The 27,595-nt window shown below is 33.0% G+C and overlaps 1 long non-coding RNA gene across 1 annotated transcript in view; it reads left to right on the top strand.

The window, feature by feature from the left end:
* Nucleotides 1-25,583, top strand: part of LOC141545715 (uncharacterized) — a 118,850-nt gene extending 93,267 nt beyond the window's left edge. Inside the window, exons 6-7 of the long non-coding RNA XR_012483124.1 lie at nucleotides 19,459-19,505; nucleotides 25,295-25,583. This is a non-coding gene — a long non-coding RNA (uncharacterized LOC141545715). The remainder of the gene's footprint in view (nucleotides 1-19,458; nucleotides 19,506-25,294) is intronic.
* Nucleotides 25,584-27,595: the final 2,012 nt, after the last annotated feature.

The raw sequence follows: 27,595 nt of genomic DNA, 5'->3' as shown, positions 1-27,595 counted from the left end.
GAGAGAATGCCCAGAAGACCTTCCCCAACAAAGAGAAGGCTAAGGCATTCTGGCATTATATTTATCACCAAAAGGAGGAAGAGCCAGAGAGTTGGGAAATTAGAGAAAGAGACAGGGGCAGAGACAGAGAGACTGAGAGACACACAGGGTGAGAGAGAGAAATACAAGAAACAGAGAAGGAAAGAAGGGAGAGAGGAAGAGAAAAACAGAGAGAAAGGCAGAGGAGAGAGAGAGAGGGGAGGGAGGGCAGAGAGAGAGAGGGGAGGGAGGGCAGAGAGAGAGAGGGGAGGGAGGGCAGAGAGAGAGAGGGGAGGGAGGGCAGAGAGAGAGAGAGAGAGAGAGAGAGAGAGAGAGAGAGAGAGAGAGGGAGACAGAGAGAGACAGAGACAGAGACAGAGAGACACAGAGAGAGATCAGAATCTAAGCAGATAAACCAATAATGAATCCTTAAGAGAGAAAGAAGTTTAAGCAATGATTACTTGAGGAATATTAAAATATCTCGATAATATTATAAGGTAAAGGAAAATGAGACTTGTGGATTCTCAGGGGTCAGTGAACAACAGAAATTGCAGAATGTTTCAAAAGATAAATTAAATCCATAAATCAGTTGATTAAACAAAAACAACTGCTGACCAATAGCCTATAGACATAAGATGCCTGGAAATGGCAGCACCCAATAGAACAATGATACTGTTTTTATCCTCATACTTGTAGCTATTGTTAAGGGAAAAAGTTTACATAAAGAAAAAGACAGTCATTTTTATCCACTGCCAACCAACTAACGTAGGACAAGCAAGCTAAACTATTTACAGCAGTAACGCACCTTGAGGGAGAGACACAAGCCAATATGTGACAGACAAATTAAACTACCATGCACACCTTGGCCATTATTTCACCTATGAAAGAGAAAGATAAACAAGGATCCTAAAGCAGAGAACCTTTGGGATAGCAGACATTCTGGCATGGTGTCTGAAGATGTCTTCATGAGCAGTCATCCTTAAAAAGGATCTGCTTCTACAGGTACTAGAAAAACATCATTCACAGTCCCAAAAGACAAAGTTCTTATAGCTAAAGTCCTTTGTACTGCCAAAAAGCTTGACATCAGAAACTGATATGATTTCAAGAGTAGAAATGAACTAAAGAAGAAGCATTATCATCTGCTTTATCAGTAGATCATAGAAGCTACAGAATTTTACTGACTTATAATTGAAACTTTCTATGTGTTGTGATACCCATTATGATATGGCTGATGTAGCAAATGATACAGCATCAGGTGATGTGTTTTATGAGAAGCACAAAATTTTGGGTTTCACTCATGGGAAAAATTCACAATGGCCATTCTCTTTGGCAAAACATAGGTTTATTTAGAAGAGGTTACAGACAAAATTAAAGAGAAATAATAGGCACAATAGATAACAGAAATGGTAAATATAAAATAGAGTGGGAGAGCACATAGCAAGGAAAAGATTTTAATAATGAATGATGGAAAGAGCAAATTTCCTAGTACAACTTACAATTAGCCAAGAGAAAGGAAGTACTCCAAGAAGTTGATGCATGCCCTTAGCTGGCAGACTAAATTCTAAAAGGGATTTAGGACCCTAAAAAAGTTAGTTAGCTAAAAGAAGGCAAAAGAAGGATAGGGCACCAGCCCTAAAGTCAGGAGGACCTGAGTTCAAATCTGCCTTCAGATACTTCCTGGCTGTGTGACCTTAGGCAAGTCACCTAACCCCAATTGCCTCTGCAGGAAAAAAAAAAAAAAAAAAAAGACACTATAAAACATGATGAGGGTTGAGAGGAAAGAATAGTGGGAGATGAGAAGAGAAATATCATGAAGCATGGGGTGAGATGAAGGGAAAGATATCATGAGGCAGAGTGTTGTGGCAGACCCAAAGGGGTTCAGCTAAGATGGCATGGGCCACGGACAGATTTTATAAGAAAAATTTAAGGTTAGGGACATGACTGGGATTTGTGTTGGGATATAGCTGTGCTGCCCATAACCTCCATAGAGGGATTTCTGACTGGATGATCATGAAGGGTTGGACCAAGAAGCTTAACTGATCTTTATCAGAGCCTTTTTTTTCTTTCTTGGATGTAATTCCATCAATGGACCAGTTTCTCTCTGCCAACCAAAAGTAGCTCCTGAGAACTCATCAATTAGAATGACTACTCTTTGAAAGTGAGATGTTTTACCTTTCTATCTGAATTTCTAGAAGTTAGCATGAAACTTTGCACATAATTAATGCTTTTTAAGTGCTTAATCAATTCATCCATAAAATAAGAAATTAGGATCAGTAAGGTTGCACATTTTCAAAATATAATCTTAAAGCTCAATCATCAGATTAGAAAAAAATTGAATTCACGGTAGAAAAAAATTTAAAAAAGAATTATGAAATGAACAGATTTAAAGTACATGAAAGTAATGAAATAGAAAAATATTTGTCAGAAGAACACAAGATAGTAAGTTTTGAAAAACAAATTCTATATGAAAGAAAGTGACAAAATACAGAGAAATAACGCATTCCAATTTAAACAAGAATCTCAATACAGGAAATAAGAATTGTGCCTCAAATCTCTCATTATAGATGAAGTACTGATTGAGAAAATCCATAAATTACTTCCAGAGGATTACCAAAATTGAAATATCCATTATTCTGGTTATGTGTGTTTTATGATTTATCTGGACTGGCCTTCTTTTACATATGTGTAGTCCTTCATTGAATTTATGGTCTAAGCTTTTCTAATTGGCTAGAACTTACTATACCTTGAATCTTTTATTATTTTACAACTCTGTGAAATGATGTAACATTGGAGAAAGACAAATGGAAGAAATAGGAAAGTAAGAGCTTTTGCCAAAGAGTATTGTCGTCTCCTCATACACAGTGCTGTCCATGGTTTGACACATTTTCCTAGGCAAACAGAAAATACTGAACATATTCTAGAAAATAGCTAAGTAAGCCTTTTCATTTGCTGCAATAAGATAGCATATTACAGAAAATTATTACAATAAATAAAGCATTTATCCCTGAGTAATATTCAATAACAAGGTAATCCAAGAGTGATCAATGACTTTTGTATAAAAACAATAAAAATTCCATGTATAACAATTGCATAGATCGACTATTGAAATAATATAAATCAATTGGATGATCAATAGAATTTTGCTTCTACCCAGATATTGAAGGCGCTCCTGTCATGCTTTCTGCTATAATTAGCACTTGATGAACTTAAAATGCTTAATGACTGTGAAATTGCATTTCTACAGAGACAAAGCACATCTGGAATAACAGCACGAAATTCAGCTGCCTACAGAGTCCCACGCCATTGAGCAGGAGACTTCAAATAGAGTTCTCACAGTGAAAATGAAGCTTGTTCTTTGACATGCTAATGCTGCCTTTGGCTCTTCTCACATCCAGACTTGCTGGTGTAACTGACAAACTTCAAAGTGTCAAGAGTATACTTTAAAGTTACTGTAGCACTTTTTTTTTTTTTTTTTTTTAATTTTGAGGAATTCTGTTTTCTTACCAGCAGATCAAGAGTATTAGCTTCTGCCTTTCACCTGATCATCTTTAGTGAGAACAGGTTAAAAAAAAGGCAACCTCCAAACACAACAGTTACAACTTCTGAGATTAAATGGAAATGCATGTTTGATCATCCAAATGACTGAAATGAAAAACGAAACAAAACAAAATAAAACAAAACACACACACATATACAAACACAACCTTGCTAGAATTACACCTGTTTTGCTTAAAAAAAGAAGAAATATAAGAAGTAAAGCAAGGATCGAAAACGCCATAAAAACTTAATTTTTCCCAAATATTACTAAATGGCTTTTCAAAAGTATTTGCATCCAAAAAAAGGATACAAAAACACTAGAGAAACGGTCCATAAGAAATCAGTATCATTCACCCTCTCCCCATCTTTCTCTTTTTCCCTCTCCCTGCCCCTCCTCTCCCTTTCTTATCTCCCTCCTCCTCTTCCTCCCCCCCCCCCCCATTTTATTCTCTGTCTTGGTGTCTAGCCAGAGGCTGTCTGCCTTTCTCTCCCTGCTAAATTCTATCTTCATCCAAATAGAATATATTCTACCTGGAGTCTGGAAAACCACAGTTCAAGTCCAGCTTCTGACATATCCTGACCCTGAGGTTCTTGGCAAATCACACAGTGATTCAATTAACTGTCTAAAACAACACTGCACATAGAAGAAACCGTTAATGGGGGAAGTTACTCACCAGTCATCTATGCAGAGATTTAATCACAGATTAAATAGATACAGGCATATTCCAACATCATTATCATAGTTTTAAGCTGTTTTTATACTGCTCTAATATCTATATCATTACTTTTTACATCTGCAGATCTATGTCTTTATCTTCTCAATATTATATCTCAATCTATTTCAGAAGCAATTTCAACCAGCTTACATATACACACTTATGTATACATACACATTTTGCTTTTATTCAGTCATTTGAAGTCACATACAATTCCTTGTAACTCCATTGGGGTTTTCCTGGCAAAGACACTGGAGTAGATTGCTATTTCCTTCTCCAACTCATTGGACAGATGACAAAACTGAGGCAAGCAAGGTTAATGGATTTTATCCAGAGTTATACAACTAGTAAGTGTCTAAGGTTACATTTGAACTCAGTTCTTCCTGCCTTCAGGCCTAGTAGTCTCCCTCACCATGCTAAAGAACTCAGTTTTCTCCTCTCTATTAAATAAGAGTTTACTATATAACTTCTATGGTCTTTTCTAACTCTGCATTTACTATCTTAAGATGCTCAGGGAACTAAATTCAACTATTTTTGTTCTTCTCAAATCCACCCCCAACCTACCTATACAATGTTTTGTATATACAAATAAATGTACAGTCTGTGTCTCTATAAAATCAGACTATCCAAATTATTCTATTCTTTCAAGCAAATGTGTTAATCATGGAGGAATAATTCCATGTAAACAGATTATGCATAAGATATTCTTTATAATCTTGAAGATGCCTAGTTAACAATCCAAAGAAGATACTCTTTTAACAATTACATTTTTGCTAACTTTCTGAAGGGAGTGCACATGTGCATAGCATATACACCCATCTACTCATACATGTGTACATATACATTTATATGTATACATATATAATTTCATGGTATGCATATATTATTTATATGCATATATATGTAGAAAGAATTCTATCTGAATATATACAATAATTACATGCATGTAATTATAACATATTATATATTATATGTTTCTTTTTTATACATATTATGTATGTTTCTTTCTCTATATCTCTATCTCTATCTATCTATCTATTTATCTATCTATCTATCTATCTATCTTATCTATGAAACAGAATGATTCCTATATATAATTTCCTAGGTATTGCAATAAGAGTCGGCCTACTGCTATTTCTTTTCACTAAACTTGTAAGTTCAACTATATCTAGAGGGACTGGAATGGTACTTCCTCTGGTAATTGTATTCTTTCTGTATATTATTGTCTTTGAGAGCTACCAGAGTGTCCAGAGGTAAAAACCCAATATTATGTCATGTAGGACTTGAATCCTTGTTTTCCTGATTCCAAATCAATTCATCTATTCTTCATGATATGGTGTTTACCAAACAAGTCTGCATAGTATATGTTTTATGTTGAGATATTTTTAAGAATAATATATTTTTTCATAAATTTAAAAAGGACCTTAGAGGATTTTACCCTTTCCTTCATTTTATTCGCAAATAGACCAAGACCTAAAAAGACCTAACCTCTTATACATTGAACTTTGTTTCATAAGGAATACAAAACAGCCAGGTCCCATTCAAAATCATATATAGCACTTTCTCTCCCACAGTCAGTCAATGACCACTTGTTGGTTATTGAGAGGCAAATCTCATAAATAAATTTTCTTGGAAAGGGTAGCAGACCCGCATTTAAAGACAGGGCTTCTAGGCAAGTATTTGAATATCAGGATATAATTTTCTTCCAACACACTGTTACTAATCCTACTAATCACCTGGCAAACTAGTTGGACTTTAACTTATTCAAAACAACTTTGTTCACATATGGAGTTACAGATTCACATGTACAAGGAACATTAAACCAATTTATTTTACAAATGCAAAAACAAATGAGAAAGAAAAATAGGTGCTTGTCTAAGGTTAAACAGGTAGTCAAAGAAAGATTTGCTACTAAATCCCAGGTGCTGTGAGATATACTGTATATATGTTTCCATTGTGCCATTTTGCTTATTATAGAGGTGATTGTCTAGGAATTTTTAAAAATCTAGTATCTAATAGATTTAAATCCTTTTCTAATGCTTCATTATAGTGTGCTGTTTTAATTGTAAAGGCTTTGCCACTGAAACTAATGGTTCTTATAGTTACTGCCAATTTAATGTAAAATTTTAAAAAAATGTATCTAAGAGATGATTTATCTTCAAAGGAATAACCTAATATGGTAATCTGAATAAGCTTAGAAAGGCTTATAATCAAAAGTCTGATTTCTACCTAAAATAAAGAGTTTTAATCTATGTTAAAAAGAAAGTATCCATACTAATCCTTTAACCATTTTTTCTCAACTTACACCCCTCCAAAAAAAAAAAAAAATCTGAATCTCTCTATTAGATTGAGGGAGACCAAATTAGTGATTAAACTTATCTTTTACATCAAATTTTCTCTAAATAAGACCTATACTAGAGCAAGTTTTAAAGAAAACAAATTCTCAAATACAATCTGGTACCTTTTCTTATCATTCACAATTTAAACTAATTATAGTTTTATTCACTGGATTTCATTTGCTTTCTCAAGTCTTCTTAAACTCTTAGTTCTAAACCATCATCATTACCATAGACCTCACCCCCACCCCTTTCACCAGCCTTGTTTTGGGACTTCAGGCAAACCCTATGAAAACCTTAATAATCTCTTGCAACTGGGGTAGTATAGCTTAAAGACTCATTCCCATGCTCAACTTTCTTCATGGCTTTCTCCTGAAATAATTACTGTCAGTTCCAACCTCCTTCTATGTCATTCTTTCATCTAGAAGAAAACAAAAAAGAAAGAAAAGCAGATCATTCACATTGCATCTTAAACTAACATGACGCCACTGAAGGTTTTGAAAAGCCCCATGACTAGGCTTCAGTTGTTGGGTTTCTCATTTCAGTCATTGACATGGAGACATCCAAAGATTACCTTTCACAACAAATTAGTGATGGGGCTTGAATTTCTACTTGAAACTCTTGAGGTTCCATTTTGCATCTTCTTTAGTTGAGTTGCACTCAGCATATCGTTTATCTTAATAGGAAAGGAAAACAATTACTTCAGAAACTTAAATAAATAATTAGTGGAAACATTTCATCATTTCCAGGAATCATTTTAATTTCTAAAGCATGGTAATAATAGATTGCAATCCTAGATTAAATCAAATATCTTCAAGCATTACAATGAAAGATATATATTTACATGTAATATATTTTATATAACAATAAATTTTGTATGTCAATGTTGGAGCAAGGAAAAATTATTTGAAGAAAATAAAGTTGAAAGACAATTAATTAGATGCCAATTAAGGCTGTATTAGTTTATGAATCTTCTCTCCCCAATCCCCAACCTTACAAGATAGATAGTCCTTTCATCAATGTAGATCATAACTCATCTATATGATTTGTCAATCTCCTAAAAGCATATGTAAATTAAGGCAGTGTCATTGCAGATTAGAAATCTGATAATATGGCAACAATATTTTTTCTTAAAACTTTTATATTAGAGCTATGCTGAGCTATGTGACAATAAGTAAAAGCATGTGAAACAGATATATCTATAGTAAAGTCTACAGTTGACATTTAAGTATATTTCCTAAGTTATTAAAAAGTAAGCTTTTATTCACTGATGTGAAAGGTCTTAGAAAATAAATTTTCTCTGAGTTTAAGAGAAGAATGACTGTACCTCACACTGTCCTCCATTGATTCTGACTAGATTTTCAATTATTAAGTAGATCTTCTGTGTGGTGCTCAGTGATGAAAGATCTTATAAAAATCACATTTTTCTTTATTGCTTACTTTTATTTGTTCATTCTGCCTCTTGTACCACTGTATTATAGCAAACTGTCCCATTGATTGGCAAAAAAATTACAGTAATGAAAACCAATACCCCACACATTATGTAAAAGCCATCCTCCCCAAATATCTCTATAACTTGTTATTTTTTCTTTTTGTCAAAGAAAAAAAAAAGAAAATGTTAAATAAAGTTTGATTTCCACAATATTTAGAAAAGTTGAGAAATATTCCCTTTGTTTCTTTCAGCCTTGTATACAAATTTTCTTAATTTTCTTAAATGAAAGTGAATTTAGTGTTTTTTTTTTTTTAAATTGGACATATCTTTAGAAAATAAGCAAATATACTTTTGTGTAAATTATTGCAGAATAGTTTGGGGATTAATGTGTGAAATTTTCATCCAGATATACCACACATATATACATATGCATACATATATGAATATAGATGTATATTTATATATGTACATATGGCAAGTTTGGAAAATGATTATTTTATAATTTCATTTGGATTTTTTAGTGTTTTTAATATTCACAATAGAATTCAAAAGAGGACTATATCAAAACATGAATCTTTGTTTAATATCACTTAACATTTCATATAATTAAAATAATTTAACACATTAATTTCAAAAATATCTTGTTTGTGCTTTTTTCTAAACTTCCTTCAATTCTGTTTTGTATTTTTAAACAAAATATTTTGGGCTGGGGGTTAAACTCCCTTTTCTCTCATTTTTTTTTTTTTTTCAATTAAAAAACTGAGTGATGGTGGTAGAAATGAACTCTAAGAGTTAGTTAAAATTGTCAAAACATCATTTGATGTAAGCAGTAACATTACTCACCCTATTCACTTTTTAGAGATGAGAAAAAAGAATCTTGGAAGGAGCTCTAATTGTTGAATTGTGGTCTCAATTCCAACACCCATGTTCTTTCTACTTTGCTAAATTCAATAAGACTAAAAAAAAAAAATAGCAAATTATGTAACTTCAAGAGCTTTTTCTCTTCTGAATATCTTTGGGATTTAAGTAGGTAATTCTTATTAATGCTAATGGAATTTGATCTACTCCCTTCTTATTAAGAGAGGATATTTATCCTGCTTGATTTCTTTTATAAAATAAGGTTCCTAATTTTGGAATGATTCAAACGCAGAACTTTCTTTCAATATCCATTTAATCTTTTTACTAACACACAGAGACTAGTATATGCCTAAATGCCAATATTCTGACTTTCATTTTTCATCTTAGAAATATAGTGTAAACAATTGTTATCTCAGTGAATAAAGTATTGAGCCTAGAGTCAGAAAGACCCTAGGCCTCAGATACTTATTAGTTGTATGATCCTAGAAAAATCATGTTAATCCTGTTTGCCTCAATTTCATCTGTAAAAGGGCAGAAGTATCTGAAATTTTAAATGTCACTGTAGAGAGTTAAAGATGACTGAAAAATGGCTAAATAATAACTTATACAATTGTTAATGAATACTTCCAAATAAGAGACAATTTTGCATATTCATCTTAATTTTTAAGTAGGAAAGTCAATTGCAGAAATTGTTATGGGCCAGAACAATGAACTTGAAACAAAGGATTCTTACAAGGTACTAAGTCAGTGGAATTGATAGAGACAATAGTTATGTAATTTAGCATGGTTTAGTATGATTGATCTGATCCTACAAGGAGATGTTATGGGCCAGAACTTGAAACAAGGTACTAAGTGGAATTGAGATAATGGTTAAAACTAGTTTAGTATTGATTTAATCCTACAATGAATAATGATTTCCTAGTGATACTGATGTGGTTTAGAATGAAATTTGGTTTAATTGAGGTCTAGTGGCAGGTTCAGGATACAGGGAGTCAAATGGAGCTCCCCTGCAACCCCTTTGGTTTCGGTGCAAGGATACAGAGTTAAATGAGGTCTAGTGGTGGCACAGAGTCCCCTGTAAAGCAATTTACAGACCTGAAAACCTAGATTGATAAAGAAGGTTTATTATGGGGTTTGGAAGTAAAGTTAAAGCCCAGTTAGTAAAAGGTGAAGGTAGAGATAAAAGGGCACCAAGAATAGGATTCCAGTGGACAGAGATCCTTGGCATGCCAGGCATAAGGCTGCCATGTTAGGAACCTCTGCAAAGAGAGAGCCAAGTTTGGCTCCTTTTATAATGAGAGATTTAGCTAAAGGAGCCTATGGATGATGTCCCAAGTTGGCTCAGATCTGGGTGGGGGCTGTGAGAGTCCGGATCTACTATTGGAATCCAAAATGGTGCTTTTGAAATGATTTGTGAATCTAAGGTCATAGCTTCTTGAATTGATAATGCATCAGCTAGGAGGGGCTGGGAATCAGAAAGGAATAAATCAATCTGAAAGGACTAGTTTCTTAAAGGAAGTACAACCCACATCATTCCCTGAAAGGATTAGTTTTTTAAAGGGAGCACAACCCACATCAATATAATCATTGGTTTGTACTCATTGTTTAGCATAGAAGCTAGAAGCCTCAGCCAGGGAGATTCAGAGACTTTTGGAGAGAAGGTAAAGGACTGGTGGCAGGAGCTTAAGCTCTTAGAACCAAGAGGAGAAATTCTATTTGATATTTGATCTTCCTGGTGGCTGGCCTGGACTCCTGAACTTCTGCCACTAAGACCAAGGCCAGACTGAAAGGCTCTCCAGAAAGCTGCCCAGGCCCAGGAAGGAGATAATAAAGAATCTGGACTATAAGAAAGCTAACCAGGCCCCAGGAAAGGAGACAAGACTTTGAAAGAGATAATAAATGATTTGGACTTTAAACACCTGGCTGTACTTGTGGTGATTACTGAACTGAAATGAAGGCTGCTTCCAGAGAACCCAAGAAAACCTCAACAGAGAACATTACATTTTAGAGAGAACATTACAAGAAATGTATACACACACACACACACACACACACACACACACACACACACACACGCACATTTTTTCTATTAAAAAAATGGTTTTTCAAAAATATTTAAATTGTTTTTATAATGAACGTTAACACACAAAAAAAGATTGTATATAAAATTAAGAATTTCCTTGGTATACCACTTAATTTATATGCATATACATACATACAAAGACATACATATTTGCATATATATGTATATACAGCCATGCATGTATATAATTTCATACACTATTTTCAAGCCATCATACTTTATTGTGTTTTCTTATTAATTTCCTTTCTTCTTTGTATTAAAAAAAATATTGAATGGCTTTTGTTTTTCAGTAATAGCATTAATAGTTCTAAAATCCTCTTCTCTAATCAATGCCTTCTCCCTATTAAAAATCAATAGAGATATTAAAAACAAAAACAAAATGAAAGAATAGCAATAATTAAGTGACATGAAACAAAACAAATTCCCAAGGTGGTTTTCATAAGTAACCTTTCTGTCAGGCATTAGGAAACAAGCTTCTTTATGAGTAGAGATACAGTTTCTTTCCTGGAATGAACTCTGTGACAGTATGAATAGGAGAAATGAAGGGATGAAATATAATAAATTTTGTAGCCTATTTGACCTAATTATTAAAATCTAGATAGTCAGTATAGCATTGGGCCAATCTGCAATGATAGACATGTTTTCTTTCCCAGAAATTTCCTACACAGATAAAATTACAGATCTGATATTACAATTTTATTTCTATGTACATATAAAAATGTACTTGTATGTAATACATATAGGTATTTGTATATTTTGTGCATATATGTAAATATGGGTGTCTATGTCCATGTGTACCTATAATGAAAACATATATGAGTATAAATATTCATTCATTATGCATGTATGTGTACACATGTATGTATATAGATAATGTAATATATGATACATAAAGCTCATAAAATGCTGGATGTTATTATGGATAAAGCTCTGTACTTGGAACTTAAATTTAATTTTCATTTATTTGTTCAAATTCAGCTCAGATACTTACTAGTTGTATGATCCAGGACAAGTTCTTTAATCTTTGTCTGACATAGATTCTTCATCTATAAAAAGGGGATAAGTAATAGCACCTAATATCCAGGGTTGTTGTGAGAATAAAGTAAGAAAATAGTTATAAAGTGCCTTGTAAGACTTAAAGTGGTTCTTGTTACTGTTATTATTAATTATCTACAAACAATGATATTAAAATGCCTGAAATACATATATTTATTATTTGTGTCAGAAATAAATATAATTGAATATTAAGTATAGAAGGTATGTAGATGAGCTTTCCTATTTGTGTTGTTAAATTAAAAGCTTTTTAGAGCAAACCTAGCTGGTAATTGTAAGTTTGCTTTTCACCTTAATCAATCATATTTGTTGATGTTGAAACAGTAATTTTTCATTATCACTTCTTTGTTCTCTCTCAGTTTCTTCATTTGCTACTTGTGTCTAAGATAAGATATTGAGCTCTTAAGTAAATACAGGCTTAGAAGAAAAATAATATGAATTTAAAAGAGCAGCCCAAAGTCTGTTCTGGGAGTTAGTAGACTTGGATTCTAATTACTTTTTGGGGTTTAATTTTCCTATCTGTTAAAAAGTTAATGAGATGATAAATAAATGCTCTTGAAAAACATATCATTCTTTCAGTTGATGAGGAGGAATATGGGATTATTTTCCACATATTTCTAAATTTCTTAGTTTTTATTAGGCATATCAGCATTTTTTTTTTTAATTGTGGCTTCTGTGAATTTTAAACTTTCAAATTTTATATTGCAGTGGAGAAAAATTTAGGCATTTTACTTTCAAATTGCTAGCAGAAATAAGAAAGAAAAAGCAACTACTTTCTGAGTGCCTTTAAACTCTTCATATCAAATATGAAAAGAATGGTCTTTATAGATACACTCAATATGGCTAGCATTTCAATCAGAGAAATCTCTCTGCTGATCTTCATGTCATTTGGATGGACGCTCAGTTGAGGGTGAGAGTTCTTGCTCCTCATTTACTTTTGAGAAATAATTCCTTTAACAAACCTAACTGCAAAGTACACCACAGGACAGCTACACTTCAGATGCTTTGCAAACAAGCAGACAAAATAAAGCCTTTTGCAAAGTAGAATTGATATTTTCAAAATCAAACCCACTTCATTAAGTAAACCCTGGGGCTTTAATATTTGTTAAACCATTTACATAATTTGATGTTCACAAAAACATTAATGAGCCTGTGACTTAATTCTTATGATTGAGTTTACTAATTGTCTTTATGAAGAGTTCCCATGGTATCCCATGATAAATGACTTACATTTGCATATCTTTCTCTTTCTGGTGCAATGAATGTAAACTTCACTAAAGTCCTCCTTCAGTAAATCACTTTGGACGAGAAAAATCTAAGTGTCCCATAGGACTGTTTTAACAGTGAGAATCACAATAATCATATTGTAGCCTGATAGTTCCTGAAAGCAACATTCAATGCTTTTTTGGTCACATGTACATTATACTACTGAGAAGTAAGAGCAATATGGCTGAATTACTTGTATTTATCTATCTTATAGCCAAGCATTGTTGAGATATTGGGAGAAGTGATTCCTTCTGATGCATTGAAAAATCATCATGTAGATTCCCTAGTAAGTGACAGGGCCTAGACCTCAGATATCAATCTAGTACTTATAATCAAGAGTGGAAGATAATAGAGGGCCAAAGAGAGTACTTCATTGGTATCTACATTATTTCAAGTAGTCTAGAGAAAGCTTCTTGGCATGTTGAATACATATGTATTAAATATATATTCAATATGTCAGCTAGCATTTATTAAGCACCTACTATGTACCAGGCAGAGGATGATTGCTGCATTGTTGGAAGGAGAATTAACATCAGAGATCGCAGAAGCATTGAAATAACAGAATAAGTGAATTGAAAATGTGATCTAAACTCCTTAATTTATAGCTGATGAAATTGAATTTGAGAAACTCTACTTGACATGCCCAAGGTTGTCCAGTTTGTTAGAATCATAATCCAGGTCTTTTGATATGAAGGAGGGTGAATTTTCTACTATACCTCTATTATTTTGTTGTCTATAATTATAGAAAAACACATTAACTCAAGTCTACTATCCCTGTTTGGTTTGGTACATGTTTTAGTCATCTCTTCCTTTACAACTCTTTTTTGGGCCTCCATACAACCTCTGCTTATTCCAACCCATATGCAATTATCTCCTGGGAACACAAGGTGAGGAAATGCTAAACAACTGCCAATCCTCATAGTCAGTGAATTCAGCCAACATGCAATTTCCTTTCATTAACCATGAAGAATGAAATTGGATTCCGCGATTGATGATATTTTTGATTAAACAGCTTATGCCAGTAACTATGCAAAGTAATGATCTTTTGGATTTGGGGCAAGTTGCCAGTACGGTCATCAGTGGAAAAAGTAAAGGAAGCATTATTTAAATATTTAGTATAAAGGTGGAAGGGGAATAGGAGTAAGGGTAGGATTTAGACTCTGCAGACCCAGATCAGTAAAATTCTTTCTGCAGAGAAAATGGAAGCATGCACCAAGATAATTTTGGTTGATAAATATCTTCCTTATTAATGAAATATGACTTGTTTCTTAGCTTATTTTGTTTAGACTGGCAATCTTCATGGTTAAAATTTATGATGTAATTGGTTAACTCACCTCTGTACATTAGCTGTGACAACTCAACTTATTCCTCCTGGTCTAACCTTGTGCGAGTGAATTTGCCCTTTTGACATTGGTATCTTGAATTTATATAGCACATTTCTTCAATGAACTGAAAAGCACTATAAAGATATTAACAGATTCCCATTACCATCCTTAGAATGTGGATGCCAAGAATAATTATCGTCATTTAAAAGTGAACACTATATAGAGAAATTGGGTTCCTCCTCCACCTCCCCCCTTGGAGGTCATATTATTATACATCAGCAATTATTGTAACATTTAGCTGCTTACTTGATTATGGTGAGACTATACCCAAGACATTTCTTTGAAGGCTTTTTTAAAATTGAGAACAAATAAAAAGGTAATTTATACAGAAATTATTCAGATTAGTAAAACAAAAATAAAGGAACATATTAATTTAAGGGTTTTTAATAGTCAATAGTCAATTGATAAACTATTGCCTACAAAGCATGTGCAAAAAAGAACAGGGGAAATCACAACAGCATCAAAGAAAGAGGTTATAATATATCCTTAGAATCAGTTACTTAACAGTAACAACACAAGGTTTCTCAAAAGTTTTACATACATTATTTTATTTGAACTTCACGATGTCTTCTAAGATAGATATTATTTTACTCATACTTATTATTACCCATTCCTTATTTTTTTAATACTCATGAAGAAACTGAGATTCAGTGCTATTAACTGGTTTGACCAGAGTTATACAACTAATAAGTGGGTGAAGCAGGTTTTGAATCCATATCTTCCTGGCTGTAATTTTTTTTTTTTTCCTGAGGCAATTGGGGTTAAGTGACTTGCCCAGATCACACAGCTAGGACCTGTTAAGTGTCTGAGGCCAAATTTGAACTCAGGTCCTCCTGACTTCAGGGCTGATGCTCTATCCACTGCATCACCTAGCTGTCCCCTGACACCTCTAATCTTAAGAAATGACAGGTCAGTTAGGAAGATGATACTAAATGTTTATAGAATTACTTTATATTTGCATAAATCTACATCAATAAAGCTTCTTCCTTCACAGAAAATGGGCACAATGAAAACCTGGTTACTGATGAAGTACAAAGCCAATAATCTCACAATGGTTTTGAAGTATATGAATCTATGCGTTTGGGAGTACAAAAAACTGGAGTAGGTCAGCATTAAAAGTTAAAAAACTAAAAAATAAGAATAATAGGTAAGGGACTAGATTGTAGCCAGGGACTCACATTAGCTCCCATTTCTGTGGCCCAGATCAGTGTATTCACTTATACAGTTGAAAAGCTGTCTGAAAGGCTTCAAAACTCTTAGTTTAAGAGATTTGTCCAAGTTTTACAAGTAGTCAGTAGTAAAAGTAGGATGTGACCCAGACTGTCTGATTCCAAATTTAATACTCTTGACTATGCCACAAATCTAATTCAATGCTTAATTAATAGATGCTTATTATTCATAGGACATAATTCTAGGGGTTAGGAATTAAAGGACACAAAAGAACAGTTACTGTCCTTAAATTACTTACAATCTCACATGGAAGTTTCATATGCATTTTATGTATATATAATCTACATAGCATGTATACATGTATATATATATATATATATATATATATAATATTTATTATGCATATATATGCAAACAGATTTTGAAGTTCGGTAGACTGTGTTGTGCTAAGAAGAAAATGAGATATCTAGAATAAAGATGTCAGGACTTTAGAAGAATTAGCACTCAAGATGGATCTCGGAATAAGGATCACAGTAAGCTGAGAAATAAAATCTATATGGACTCTTTGCATTTTCATTGATTCTTATTCTTAGGAGGAAAAGGAAGGATGAATAGAAGTCCCTCCGTTAGTATTTACTACATGGAGAGTGTACCCTTTTGCACAACTTTGAACTGTGTACAGAAATGCACAGAGGTACATGAGGAGGGAGTACATTTGAATATGTGAGCATGAAGTAGATTAAGAAGTAAATTATTTCAGGCCTGAAATACAATATGTAAAAGAAAGTTTTCTGGGGAGGAGAAATAAACGACCATTGGAGTCAAATTATAGAAGGCTTGAATAAGAAGCCTTGGAAGTAATTTCCAGACAGAAGAACCACATTTCTTGTGGGGTAGAAGGAAGAAGAGGGATATTTTTACCTTATGTTTCCTCTTTCTCATCACCTTCTTTTTTTCCCTGAGATGATTTAAAATCTATATCACCAATGACATTCTCATCATTAGAATTAATACTTTTTAATTACTCAATGTCCTCTCTTTCTTGTATCAACAGAAATATTATTGATATTGGTATTAATTGCTTTCTCTTTCTTTTGTTTCTAAATATTTTTGAGTGTTACTGCTCTTATCTTATTCATCTCCTAATATTTTTCTTCACTCTTTAAATTATATGGACCCTCAATGTCTTATTTGTAGCTCTTTTCTCTATACATACATTTTCTGTCAGTTATATTCATTCCAATGAATTCAGTTTCATTGTAAATGAATTTCAGAGCTATTTATTTACCTCTAATTGTTCATCTGAAAGCCACATCATCTTCTACAACTGCCTATAGAATGTCCTACCTTTGTGTCAGAGTTAAGATTTATTACACAACTTGTAGTTTTCCCTAGATGTTTCCTCCTATTGAATATATAGTTCTGTCTGTGGCACTAGTTTTCATTGATTTAACTATGATTTAAATATTTTCCTGCTCTCCGTGTCCAAGTTCTCATTTTATTATTTAATAATTCCTGGGAATTTTGGCTTAGCCTTTCTCTATTGTCTGTGAATCTCCCTTCTACCAAATTAATAGAAACCCTCATTACCTTTTGCCTGAACTAATGCAGTAGCCTCCCAATAGAGGTTCCTTTGTTTTTTCTCTTAATATCCATCCTTATGGTATACTACAGGATTTTGAGCTAATTGTGTCATTCATCTGCTCAAATTAAGGGGAGTTATAATGTCCCAAATTCTGGGAAGCAACAATAAAGAATTCTTCACTGAATTGAGATTATATTCTCAGGAACATAAGATGATTTTTATGCACTGATGTAAAGGGTAAAATAAGTAGAACAGGATTTTAAAAAATCTACAAAATGATTTTTTTCACTTAAATTAATAGAATTCTAAAAGGCTGATGAGCCCCTAGAAATGATTTAAAAAAATAAGACTGGTCCTGGAGAATAGAGAATGAATTGGAATTAACAGGAAGTACAGCATGCATGCAAAAGGAAATGACAAACTTTTAAATATCTTTACCTAAAAATCCCATACTCCATTGAGTTACAGTCAGACAGAATGAACAACACAAGAACAATTACATTACCATAGGGATAAAACAATTCATATGTTGTCAGATATGTCCACTGTTAGCTGTTTTTCTTTGTTAAAAGTGTCATTTTAGTTCTGGGATTTTAGTTCTTGGAACAATCCATACAGAAATGACGGTAATGTAAGAAACAAAAAGCAACGATTTGGCATCCAAAATAAAAGAACAAAAAACAAATAAAAACTCCTATGTAACATTGTTTTTCCATTCTGTTTGGACTTTCAAAACAACCCAATGTGCAAGTTAGGTTTAGTTTTATTCACACCCATAACCCATATGAACATTGACAATTACAGCTTTTACATCCTGTTTCATGTCCCTGTGGGTCACATTTGGCTATTTAAAAATAAAATTTTAACATTAAAGAGGTATATGTAACTATTTTAAATATATTTTCCTTTGAGAAAAATAGATATAAATCAGGTTATTTAAAATGCTGTAAAGGGTTGAAACTCTTGAGTTAATGCACTGAGGTTGGACCACTGAGCACTTAAGGCTAATTACCGATTGGACAATACTATATAAGCATATACTTGGAAAATGGCCTTTCCCACTATTCTCACTTCTGGGTGGGAGACAAAGAGGAGAGATTGCAGAGATTTTGTATCCATCCAATTCACTCCTACTCCTAAAGACCAAGAATAATGACCAAAAAGACTTTTCCTTCTTCTGACTCCAACTGATTCTAAGGTATCCAGGGGGCTAATGCAATCTTCACAAAATGCTCCTCAAACTCTACATTTAAGTGTACAAAAAGTTTAATTTTTTTTCCCCAATTCACCATCTAGTAATTTCTTAACACTCTTTTCTCTCTTGTCTGCATTAGTAGCATTTTTATGCCTAATAAACTTATTAAATCTATAAGTTTAATTTCTAAGCAACATCTAACACATACTTTGATCCAGTGAGGTAGCTTCACTCCATGAGCATGAAAAGTTTTTTTTTTTTTTTTTTTTAATCTGTATGAAATCCACAGGCATAGGTTTATTAATTATGCTTTTTGACCTAGCTATAAGTGAAACCCAACTCAAAAGTAATGAAGATGAGAAAACAGGTATTCTTGGTATTCATATGATTCCCAAAGAAATCAATGACAATCTCTGTGAGTCTCCAAAGACAGACTCTCAAATTGAAGTTAGTAATTTGTTTTTCTGACATTGACTTTTTTCTCCAATGGCTGAATTTCCCTAATTTCTTATAAAAGATGTAGAGAAAATAACCTCTTGATAATGTCTTAATTTCTTAAGTGATTTTTAAAATATTTTTCTAATCACACATGAAAACAAAATTTTGAATTCCAAATTCTCTCTCCTTCCCAATGATATGGCAAGCAATATGATATTATTTATATACTACAGCCTTACAAAACAGTTCCAATTCAATCTCTTGGTGTTCACATTCTGTTAATTCCTTCCCTTGTTCTTACTGCTTTAGGACTTGTGATCTTTCTCTTTGTAAATCTCTAGATGTTTGTTGATGTATTATTATTTTACCCCTCTTATATTTCCTAGGTTCTGTGTGATCTTGCTACTATAAAGCTCTTCAGGACCAACCACAGGTAAGGAGAATTATAAGTGCTTCCTGTAAAGAAAGAAATTAAAAAAAAAAAAAGTGGGTATTGCTCACAGAATCTTCATTTCATATATACATACATATATATATATATATATATATATATATATATGTGTGTGTGTGTGTGTGTGTGTATATACATATATACACACACATATATATAATGTATATATTTATATGTGTTTACATGTGCACATGTGTGTCCAATAGAATGGGTACATAGATGAGGAGAGATAGACAGAAACAGAGACAGAGAGAAATAGCACATATTAACATAATAGTTTTTTAAGCACTGGGAATATTAATCCAAGAAAGGCAGGGTTTATTCTCCAGGAGTATATACTTTAATGAGAAATACAACAAATACATAGGAGATGAATTGAGGAGCTTGGGAGACAAAAGTAGCATCTTGCATAATGGGAAGACCACTGTGGAGGAGGTGGAGAAATCTAGAATGTCAAGATTGGAAGCAACAGTAAAATTCTTTTTTTAAAGAGAATGTAAATGTAGAATAAAAAAAGTTGAGTGTCACAGCACTTTTGAATTGTGGTGCTGGAGTAAACATTTAAAAGTCTGTAAGAGATCCCTGGATAACAAGGGGATCAAATTAGTCAATCCTTAAAGGATTTAATTTGGACTGTTTGCTAGAAAGTTAAATACTGAACCTGAAACTTAAATACTTTGGCCACATAACATGAAGATGAAAGCAAAGTATTGTGAAAAGATAAAAACTGATATCATGTCTAATTTTCATATTCATTTCACAATGCAACTGATTTTATCCTCCACTTTGTCAAAACACATTTCTGAGAACTGAAGTTAAATTTAAGAATGCAGTTGTCTCTCCAAGCTGGTTTTGGTGTAGTTGAAAGGGAATGTTGTTATTACTCATACAGTTAGCCCCTGGGGCATCTGCTTGTTTTCTGCCAATCCCCCAAAGACAAATTGACTTTCCTTTCATATCCTTGTTCAATTAGAGAAGGTTTGATTTCCCTCAAGGGGATAACTAACCTGGTGGCTCTGGTCGCTTAGCCAAGATTACAAGGCAGATGAGTCCCATAAAACAATTAGCATTCCTTAATTGTCAGAGACAGGCATGATTAGCCACATCTGAATGCCAACCCACTTTTCCCTTTGTAGCCAATTGTAGTGTTCCCAAATTATGCAGACTCCCTCCCTTCATTCATGTCAATAAAGAAGGCCCAGAGCTCATTGGGGTTACTGGTGGTACTGACCTACTTTGTTAACAGTTATATACATCACTTTTAATAAACTGATTATGTTCAGTGTAACTATCTCAATGTACCTTTATTGAATTTCTTGTCACAGAATTATAGAGTATCAAGTTAAGGGAGGGAGCATATTGCAGCACTGGAGTCACTGGAAAAAGAATAGAAGCAGGAGATACAACAATTTGGCTGATATAAATGAAATATGGACTATGTAAAAAGTATAATATGCAGCAAGAATAGAAAGCTTTGTCATATCATGAGAACTCAAATGCCAAAATGAAGAGTTTGTAGTATATTTAAAGGTAATAGGAAGCTACTTAAGAATCTTGAGCACTGAAATGTAGAGATGTAATTTAGGAAGCTTTCTGTGGAAGGGATGTGTTACAATGGTTAAAAAGGTAAGAAACTAGAAACTGGGAACATTCTCAGTCCATATGTGAAGGGATCCATTTGAAGACATAGAATAATCAACTAATAGAGGACTGGAGATCAGGAGAGAAAATGTGGCTAACTTCATAGATTGACAGTTATTTGCTAAGAGATGAACCTATGTTTATAAATGAAATCATTAAGGGAAATGGTATAGAAAGATGTAAGAAAAAGAACAAGGGCTTAGGAAACATCCATATTTAGGAAGCTGAAACAGATAATAATGCAGAAAATAACAATTGTAAATGGTCAGAAAGATAAGCATAAGGAACAAAGAGAACAATTTATATACACTAGAAGAAAGGGAATTCAAAGTCTTGAAAACTCCAAAGAAGAGAAACAAGGACTAAAAGATGTAATTCATTGGATTGAGAAATTAAGAAAACATTGGCAATTCTGTAGAAAGTAATTGATGTTTAAATTTGGATTTTCAAACCATATTACAAAAGTTAGAAAAGTGAATGAAAAGTAAAGAAGTAGAAGCAACAAGTACGGAAAGTTGTGGGATTTGTTTTTCTAGTGTTTTCCACTGAAAGTTGGCAATACTTTAGTGTAATGGGCCAGAATTCTGGAATAATGTACTTGAAACAAGAATTCTTACAACAAGGTGTTAACTCAGTGGAATTGATAAGACAATGGTTATCTAGTTTACTTATACTTAGTACTTAGCATGGTGATGTAATAGTTCTACATTTGATGTAAATATAATAGAATGTTTAAACTGAGGACAAAGTCAGCCAAGGAGATTCCATCTTTGATCAGCCTCCTGCTGGTGGCTCTCCTGCCTCCTGCATTTCCTCCACTGAAACCAAGGTTCATTGTGGAGGATTTCCAGAAAGCTAACCTAGCCCCAGGGGAAGGAGACAGATTATGAAGGAGATAATAAAGATTTTGGATTCTGCTGAATCCAAGGCTGGTCTGAGACCTCCAGAAAGCTAGCCAGGACATTACACTTTAGGATAATAGTTTGAAGGATGACAAAGAAAAGAAGAACTTTTTTTGAGTTATGAGAGAGATGAGCATGTTTTTAGATAGCAAAAAAGGAGTAGTGATAGAGAAATATTAAAGAGGAGAGCATTAAAGGAGAGAGAAAGCAGATAATTTAGGGGACAAACTCCAAAAAGAGATGGGAATAAATAGAATTAAAAGCATGTTTAGAGGGTTTGACCTTCATAAAGGGAAACATTAGAAATCAGAGTACAAGAGAACAGAACACGGGGATTTTGAAATGAGTATTTGAGCTACAGATTAGAAGAAATTCACAAAAAATGCAATCTTTCCTTGTTAAAAATAATTTTCCTAATTAACAGGTCTGGTCTTGTCACTCACTTGCTCAAAAACTGTAACTCATTCTCTATGACCCATAAAATAAAATACAAACTCCTTAACCTGACATTAAAAGACTTCCAGTGAATGATTCCAACCAGCTTTGTAGTCTTACGGCACTGGTCTCACCACTGTGGTTCAGCCAAATTGGACTACCAGATGTTCCCTAATTATTTTTTCATCCCAGTTATGCCTAAAGGTTGTGCTTCATTTCCTCGAATACATTCTAAAACTCTACTGTTTGAAATATTCCTTTTTCCATCAGCCCTAGAGATCTATCTAAAGCAACAAGAGAATAACTTACTTGTTTAAGATCACACAGCCTATATGTATCAGGGAGGTTTGGGGAGGATTTGAAACCAGAACTTTCTGGTTCTGAAATCCATATAAAAGATGTGTAAGAGAGTATGCAGCATAGTAGATAGATAGCTAGTCTCTGAGCTGATCAAGTTTCACTCCTGAATCATGTTAGACTCATGATTCTGGGAAATTCTCTAAATATTCCGGGAACATCTCTAAGACTTCAAGTTGTAGAGCAGATCAAACTTACATTGGTAATAATGGACAATTATTTTATTTTCATGGATTGAAAATTATTTTGCAGACTTCTCTAGACAATTCAGTATTAGACAGCTTTGGAAGAAAGATAGGGTATTGTCTAGTCAAAATGAATCATATATCCAATGCCTTAAGTAATTAATCCATATACTGTCCTTTTAAGTTTAGTAGAGAGAGAGAGAAAGATTATCCCCATGGAGCATGCAAAAGGAAATTAGAACATGAGGGAGTAGAAGTGACTTTTCTAATCACATCTTTGGGAGGGGGGATTATATCTCAAGTTCTGGAAACTTTTCACTGATGGACTTAGTTGTCACCAATCCCTACCTTAGGAAGCAGTGTGGGGGCTGACATTTGATCAGGAATGTTTTGGTTTAAGTGAGGGAGTAGAAGTGACTTTTCTAATCACATCTTTGGGAGGGGGGATTATATCTCAAGTTCTGGAAACTTTTCACTGATGGACTTAGTTGTCACCAATCCCTACCTTAGGAAGCAGTGTGGTACTTAGGGGGCTGACATTTGATCAGGAATGTTTTGGTTCAAATGACATCTGACTCATTGGTTTTGTGATGTGGACAAATTATTTCACCACTAGATCCCAGGAAACTACTAGAGAATAAAATGGCAAATTAATTGCCAATTTTTATTGATAAAGGATATTTCTATAAAGAAAGCTCCCCAAATTGATAAAATCAGAAATCTAGGCCAAAACAAAATCATCTACATTCTTTATGATTTAATTTCTCAAAAAGATAAATGTATCAAGCAGTAGTAACAATAAGTTTATGGGGATGTTCTAATCCAACCAGAACTTTACCTTGACTATATAAAATGCTTCAAGGAAGATTTTACCCCCTAACTTTCTTATTTCTTTTTTGAAGAAGTTATAAATGGATTCTTTCATTCCACTTTGCCTTCTGTTTCGAATAGATCTGAAAATTTTTCACATTTTCTTTTTTTTAATATAGTGTTCAGGATGTTTTTTAATCATTTATAAATAGTTTATAAATTATTTTAAAATGGTTTCTAGTTTTGTTTTCTAGTTCATTACTTTTTATGTATTTTTTCCTTCCTGTTTTTCTTCTAAAATTTCTTACTATCTTGTTCAGTTAAACTTTTTTCTTACTCTTTTTCTAATTTTCAAGATATCCAATGTTACTTACATAATTTTAATATATTCTCTTTTAAGCTATTTAATCACTCCAGACAGCAGCAGCTTCTTTCTTCTTCTTCTCCTCCTCTTCTGCCTTCTTTCTTCTTTCTCTTAACAGAGCAGGGATCCAGAAGATCTTCCAAAAAATCTATTTTCACTGAATTTGGTCTGGTGTGAATTCAGAGTTTTAAGTTTTGACTCTCACATTTTTTTTCTGTTTTGACTCATGGTAATTAGCCCACATGGTTGTTAAATAACCAAGGTTAACACCAGAATACATTCAATTAGAAGATGAAAAAACGAATAGGAGATACACACATATATACATGCACATATGTATTACATATACCTACACATGTATATATGAACATATATACATATGAAGCATTCCTTGTTTCTTCCTTGTATGGCTGTGTTTGTGTAAAACTTTTCCTTAATGCAAAACACTAATATTTTAAATATTTTTTTTTCAAATTTAAAAGGTGTCAATGGTTATAAATGATTGAAATTGTTTATTAAACTTTCATCAGGAAGTATAAATACTGACATGCTCCAAATCTCTGTTGAATACATTTTTCAATGGTAAATACAGAATGCAATGCATTTTTAAAATATGTATTTAATGTCTAAATTAAAGTTTCATTGTGGTTCTATAAATATACTGTTAAAATGAGTTTTTTATAAAGTAAATTAATATTTAATGAAGTGTAATAGATACTTCTAAAACAAGATAAACAAAGAATTACTAAAACATAGCATTATAATTGATGCCTTTTGCTAGTATGATTTAATAAACTAGGAACTTGGAAAGATGTCTCTTGTATTCTTAATTAATATGATTTAAAGAGAGGTTAAGAAAAGACTCTGGAAATACATGTTTCATTCTCTAGGGATCAAATAACTTTTTTTTGGTCAATTATCCTATGAATATTAAAAGATCCTAATTTAAAAATACGAATTTAATACATACCAAGTTTTAAATTTTCTAGATATCTTAAGTTAGAATATAGTTTTCAAGCAAAACAAAACAAAACACCTTTTATTATTATTATATATATATATTTTTTTTTTCTCCAGTGCTAGCTTGAGAACTCAGCAATGGCCATCCAAAGAGCAAGCAGTTCCTTGCTGGCTGGAAATACACAATCATATCTAAAATGTTTTCCAAGCACCACATAAATAGCAACAACACAAAGGAATGATCCTCAATCAGTTCAATGAATCAGGAAAAAAGCTAACCTCAAAATTAGTCATCAGATTAGTTCCCCAAAGTACCTTTCCTTGAAGAATTTAGATGTGATATGTTTAATAATTGTCTATTGTTGGATTGACTTAATTTGTACATCTCAAAAAATAAGTAAATAAAGGAGGAATAATCACAAACTAATTTGACAAAGTAAAGACATTATTGGTTTCTCATATTCCAGGTTGGTCAATATTTAAAAGAAAGAATCTTTCTATTATTTCAGTAGAATGTGTATTCCTCAAACTGAATTTGAGAGATTGTAAAGTATCAAGGAAAAGATCATATTATACATGCATCTTTTTCCACCACACTCCACTCTCCTTCTCCAAAAATTAATCAAGAAAACATGTCTGTAATCTTATTTCCTTTTAATTTTGAAAAAAAAAAAAAAAAAAAGAGAGAACCAATAAAGAGAGAAAGATTTGTGGACTTTCAGTGGATTTACTGATTGGCAGCATGTATACCCACTCAGATAATTTAATCAATTCACTTGTGATTTCAAATGAAAAAATTGTAGAGTACTGCAATAATCAGAAACCAGAGCAGATTGGCTATGAGCTATCTACCATTACCTCTGGGTGTAAAATTATTAGGCAATGAAATCCTGGATTTCTCTTTTTCTGGGATTATTTGCATTTTATCAAGTGCCTCTGAATAATAGTCAGTTTGTGACAGAAACAGTCCTTGTATATCACAGACTTGCATTTTAATAATAAAAGAATTTATTTAAAGGGGCTTAAGAGGAGGAATTAGGACTGGGAATTAAAAAAAAAAAAAACTAGTCACACTCATTTTCTACTCACTGGTAATTTGTAAAACAAAACAAAACAAAACAAAACAAAGGACTTAATCAATGAAGATTGATAGACTGATTGTTGGGGCAAAGGAGGGGAGGGAGGGAAAAAAAAAATGTGTTGCAAAATAGTTAAGCCAAACTTTATTTTTCCAATGCTTAAAAAAGCCTCTAAACTCACTATGACCTAGAAACTAACATTACCCATAGTCCCAGCAGCCCTAATTAGTTGGAGAAACTGAGCATTTTGCCACATAACCTTCAAATCATCTCTTTGAATTCACTCTTTGCTTCTAAATCTCACTGGTTTCCCAAGTGTTTCACTTGTCTCATTTTATATACTTAATGAAACAACTCAATCAAGGAACCAGTTTTGTACGTGAACAGATTTAGACTGAATTCAGGACAGAAATTTAAAACAACTTCCTACCTTCTGTTGTCATTCATTTAGACAATGTCAGTGTTGTATTCTTTTTTCCCCCTTTGCCCTTTTTTTTGCAATTCACTAAAAAACATTATTACAATAGGAATTTAACTTCCCTCCCCAGTTCCACTACATAACAATTTTCTCCCTTCTCTGAAGGATGGCTTCTATTTGGTTATCACAAAATGAAATTATAATACTACAATATAAGGTGACAGAAATATCAATGTCAAAATCATCCAGCTTGTATTATGTTGCCATTTCCAATACAAAGAGCAATATTTTATGGAATATACTATTACTAAACTACTACTACTACTACTACTACTACTACTACTACTACTACCACCACCACCATCACCACTACTACTACTACCTACTATTACTATTACTACTACTACTACTACTACTACTACTACTACTACTACTACCACCACCACCACCACTACCACTACTACTACTATTTACTACTACTTGCTATTGCTGCTGCTAATTCTCCTTTTTCTTATCACTTTCTCCTATTTCTTGTTTTCTTTCTCTATTTTTTCCTTCTTTCTTTTTATTTCCTCCTCCTCCTCTTCTTCCTTCTCTTCCTCCTCTTTTTTCTTCTTGCTTCTTTTTTCTTTCTTCCTCTATCTTTTTCTTCTTCCTATAAGATAGACCAACCTCCTGAACTTTCACCCTAAAATAAAAAAGTTTATTTACTTATTTGCTGCAAATATTGTAAAGACATTTTTTTTTTAATTGACTTGTGATAAAGAGTGAACTTGTCATTTCATTGGCATAGTGGACTATTAGATAAAAAAAAAACAAAAAAAACAAAAAAAACACCCTGACTATAAATTAACATCTTCTCAGCCACTGATATACTTAGAGAGTTGTCTAGAACACTCAATGATTAAATAATTTGCCCAA

The sequence above is a fragment of the Sminthopsis crassicaudata genome, chromosome 6, assembly GCF_048593235.1.
Source record: "Sminthopsis crassicaudata isolate SCR6 chromosome 6, ASM4859323v1, whole genome shotgun sequence".
Lineage (NCBI taxonomy): Eukaryota > Metazoa > Chordata > Mammalia > Dasyuromorphia > Dasyuridae > Sminthopsis > Sminthopsis crassicaudata.
This window is presented reverse-complemented; position numbering and strand designations above follow the sequence as displayed.